General features: G+C 47.8%; 1 non-coding gene across 1 annotated transcript; it reads right to left on the bottom strand.

Moving 5' to 3' along the window:
• Positions 1 to 4,034: 4,034 nt before the first annotated feature.
• Positions 4,035 to 4,141, bottom strand: LOC118013034. The gene has a single exon (XR_004679908.1). It is a non-coding gene; the product is annotated as a U6 spliceosomal RNA (small nuclear RNA).
• Between the last annotated feature and the right edge of the window lie 323 nt (positions 4,142 to 4,464).

Genomic DNA, 4,464 nt, shown 5'->3' with positions numbered 1-4,464 from the left:
AGAACACAACCTGCAGACTGAACGTGTAATAATAATAAATAATAATAATAGTGTTAATAATGGCAGCAGGCTCTGTGTTGAATGCTTCCCGAATGCCAGCAAATGTGCTGAATGCTGTACAAATAGATGCTCTGTAGTGAGGACCGCTAGCTCTTCCACAAACTCTGTGTTCCTCGCTCCATCCTGGTGTCCCCTGCCATCAGGAGTGGCCATTAACTGAGGTCTGGCCAACAGAGAGTGAGTGGAAGTGACCTGCACCAATGCATCCTTGGCCCATAACACCTTCCCACATGAGCTCCTCCAGACTGCAGCACAGATTTGGAGGTATCCGCAGTGACCTTGGTTGTCACAGAAAGAAGAAGGTGGAAAACCTCCGTCAGCCTGAATGACCACATAGAGCTGCTGACCTTTGCAATTACTTGTAAATTATGGGGAAAAAAATGGATACGAGCCTAAAAATGTGTTTTTCAAAATTCCCTTAGGGATATGTAAGCAAACCGGTTTAAACACCACCTGTCTACAGACTAAAGACTAGACTCCTAAACCAGGTATTCGCACTCACCTAGCCAAGCCTTTGCGTTTGGCTTTGACATTTCTCCTTGCCAGGCTCCCATTCAGGCACATGGGTCTCTTGATGGTTCCTAAACGTACCTGCCCTGTCCTACCCCTGCTCAAACTTTTATCCTCAAAATACTTTCCCAATTACTCCCCCCCCTCTTAACTGAGTCATACCTCCCTGAGGCAGCTCAAAAACACAGCTGCAAATTCTTTGACCTTCCATTGGTGGAAAAGTGGGGATCTGTGTCATCTCCCCCCGAAAGCTGGGTGGGCTTGTGACTGCCCATAATGACAACCAGAGAACATGGAAACTCTGCCATGTGACTTCTGAGTCTGGGTCACAAAGGCCATGTGTCACTTCTTTGTTTCCTGGAGCACTCGCTCTTGGAACTGCTCAAAAAACAAAATTCAACTGAGTACATTTTAAAGATCTTACTGGCTTGATTCAGTGACTCATGTAATGGGCAGCAGCCCATGTAGCAGAGAAAGTAGCTCCATGTAATATCATTACATAATAATGAATGAATATGTGAATCAGGAAGAACGCTACCCATGTAACAGGAAGCATAACTATGACTGTAAGGTAGAGAACTAGGATCTGGGGCAGGTGGTGCTCCCTACCTGGTTCTGCTCTTTCTGGGCACCAGACCCTTGACTGTAATGGTCAGATGGTATTTCTGCAGTCCAGTATTTATTCATGTATTTCTTAAATGCCTACTATTTGCCAAGCCTACTCTTTTAGGCCAAAACAAAGTCTTAAGCATCTTCCCACGATGCTTCCATTCTAAATGGGAGGAGACAGACAGAAAATAAAATTAAAGGTGATCTGTTAGGTGATACATGCTAAGAAGAAGAAAGCAAAATAAGAGGTGAGCGAAGGTTGCTGAACATGGTGTAATCAGAGAAGCCCTCTCTGATAGGCACCTGAAGGAAGTGGGAGAAAGGACAAGCCGTGTTTATGCCCGAGGAAAAGCATTCATGGAAAAAGGAGGGGCACGTGTAAAGATCCCCAGACAAGAATGTGCTTGCTGGGTGGAAGAAGGAGCAGATGGCCAGGGTGGCCTGAGCAGAGAGACCAAGACAGGAGCAGCTGATGTGGGGCCAAGACGCGTGGGGTGGACGTGCAGGGGATGGCGGTCAGGAAGGACTGAAGGACTTTTGACGTTGCTGTGTTGTGGATGGGACATCGTCAGACATCTACGGGGAGAGCGGTGGCACGATCTGGCCTCTGGAGAGCTTTCCAGTGTATCTGTCACCCTGGTTCCATCGGGAACACACGCTGCAGAGAAGTGGGTTGAGAAGCAGAGAGACAAGGTAGAGGCTTTCACGATACCCAACCAAAAGGTGTGGATGAGGGCTGGAGATGGAGATGATGCGAAGCAGTCCGAACAGGGGTGTGTTTGAAGGCAGAGCCAACAGGATTTCCTGTCGGGCTTACAAGGGTGGGAGAAAGATGGGAGGCAAGAGTGATTTCACTGCCTTCTGGGCTGAAGACCCGGTAGAGCGCCATCGACCTTGGCTGAGACGGGGAACTGTGTGAGAGCTGTGGGTTTGGTTGAGGAGAACCAAGCTTTGGGTTTCTCTGCAAAACGTCTCTGGAGACATTCTTTAGCTCAGGACCTTATGAACACGGCTTGCTGAGATTGGCTGGGGAGTGAGCCACTATCTGCAAAGTCCATGACAGGAGAAAATCGATTGCAAAGGGTGATGGCTTTTCAGTGGCACAGAGTGGACACTTTTTCTTTTGATGGTTATGTAGTGGCTTTGATGTGAATTAGAGTTGTAAATTATAGAGTGAGGCTAAAGCCATTTTTTTAAAGAACTCATTGAAGGAAAAATGCTAATTAAAAATAGTACAAGTGATAATTATGGGGAAAAATCATGTCAGCTATGCAGTAATGGATGAACTTTGGGGAATACTGGTGTACGATTTAATATCCAATTAATATAAGTATCTCTAAAGGTCAGTTTCTGAGAAGAGAAGCTTTAGCTATTGACTCTGTTCTGATTTGTCCAAATTTTTCTTTATCTACAGTTGTAATGGTCTTCCAGTCTCCATGATGCACACCCGCCCCCCACCACCCCACTACATTTTTATTTCCACCTGAGGTCCACTTAGCGGTGGTGCATCCTAGACCAAAAACCTGAAACTGCATTTGTAGCTTATTCTCACTCTGTGTTCATATGTAGTTGTTCAAAGTGTATTCTAATTGGAGGTCTTAAAATTGGATTGAGGTCTCCACGAGAATACGCTTTCCCTCACAAACCCTGCACAAGGCCACTTGACGCCTTGATGCCCCCGTGTGGGGCCAGCTGAGCTCTGCAGGCAGCTCTGCACAGGGACCCAGCAGGTGGCCCCTTCTGGGTCTAGCTCCAGTGACATGGGTGATCTTCGGTGCTCCCGCTGATGGCACTCCGTGGGAAGCATCCCTTCCTGCGTAGGGTGGAAACTGGAAAGACGCTATCCCCTAAACCCCAGAACACAAGCCCCCTTGATACATGGAAGCCCTTTACGTTCCACCCCCAGAACGGCCCTAGGAAGTAGCTACCGTCATTCGACCCACTTCACAAATAAAATAACAGCCGAGGCCCAGTAGACATGCGTCCAAAGTCACACGGCTTATTTCCTGGCCTCTCCCGTTTTGGCCGGTCCCATGGGGACCAGGGGTGCGTGGTGGGGCGACTCTGTGACAGTGGTGTCCCCCTCCTGCTCACCGTGCACCCCAGGATGTGCTGAGGGACACTCGGTGGTGGCTCTTTCAGCTAACGCGACGGCTCGGCCTTGCACAACGACCTGGGCAAGCAGAGCGGGATTTGGAGAGAGACTATGGGAGCGAAACCCGTGTGGACGGAGTGGCTACAGGAGGAGGTGGGGGGCCTGGGGAGACCAGGAGGGGAGGGGGCTTTCTCAAGGGGAAGTCTGACTTTGTTTTTGTGGGGCACTCCTTACACGTTTGGTGGGATGCCCCAGTGAACTCAACTGGGCCTCAACTGTTATGTTTGCACTTGTAATTTTGATGGCATGTGGTATGGCCCATTTCCCCGAGGCTGCCCTGTGACAGGTCACGTTGTTCTTCCACCTGGAGGCCAGTCACTAACCTATATCCGGTTTGTGGGAATTATTCTGTATGCACTTTTCTGTATGTATGTGATACTTCAGTAGTTTATAAAAATATTATTTTTTAAATTTTATTTGTTTATTCATGAGAGACAGAGAAAGAGAGAGAGGCAGAGGGAGAAGCAGGCTCCCAAGGAGCAGGGAGCCCGATGTGGGACTCGATCCCAGGACTCTGGGATCGTGACCTGAGCTGAAGGCAGACGCTTAACCATCTGAGCCACCCAGGCGCCCCTATAAAAATATTTTTACTCTATACATTTTTTAAGTTAAATTTCGTCCGTTAACATACAGTGCAATGTTGGTTTCTGGAGTAGAATTCAGTGATTCATCACTTCCATACGACACCCAGTGCACATCTCAAAAATATGGACACTTCATGAATTTTCGCATCACCCTGGCTCAGGGCCATCCTAATCTTCTCTGTATCGTTCCAACTTTTAGTATATGTGCTGCCGAAGTGAGCACAACTCTATACATTTTTTTAAAATAATCTCTGATTCAGGGATGCCTGGGTGGCTCAGTGGGTTAAGCATATGCCTTTGGTTCAGGTCATGATCCCGGGGTCCTGCGATCAAGCCCCGCATCAGGCTCCCTGCTCTGCGGGGAGTCTGCTTCTCCCTCTCCTTCTGCCCCTCCCCCTGCTTGTACTCTTCTCTGTGTCAAATGAATAAATAAAATCTTTAAAAAATAAAATAAAAAAATAAAAGAATCTCTGATTCAAACTGTTTTAAATAACAAGGAATGTTATTAGCTCACCTAACTCCAAGGAAGGCAGCCCCGCAGCTGGT

Source organism: Mirounga leonina, unplaced genomic scaffold (genome assembly GCF_011800145.1).
Source record: "Mirounga leonina isolate KUSES-001 unplaced genomic scaffold, KU_Mleo_1.0 Mir_152, whole genome shotgun sequence".
NCBI lineage: Eukaryota > Metazoa > Chordata > Mammalia > Carnivora > Phocidae > Mirounga > Mirounga leonina.
Note: the sequence above shows the minus strand (reverse complement) of the source record. Positions and strands in the feature narration are given on the sequence as shown.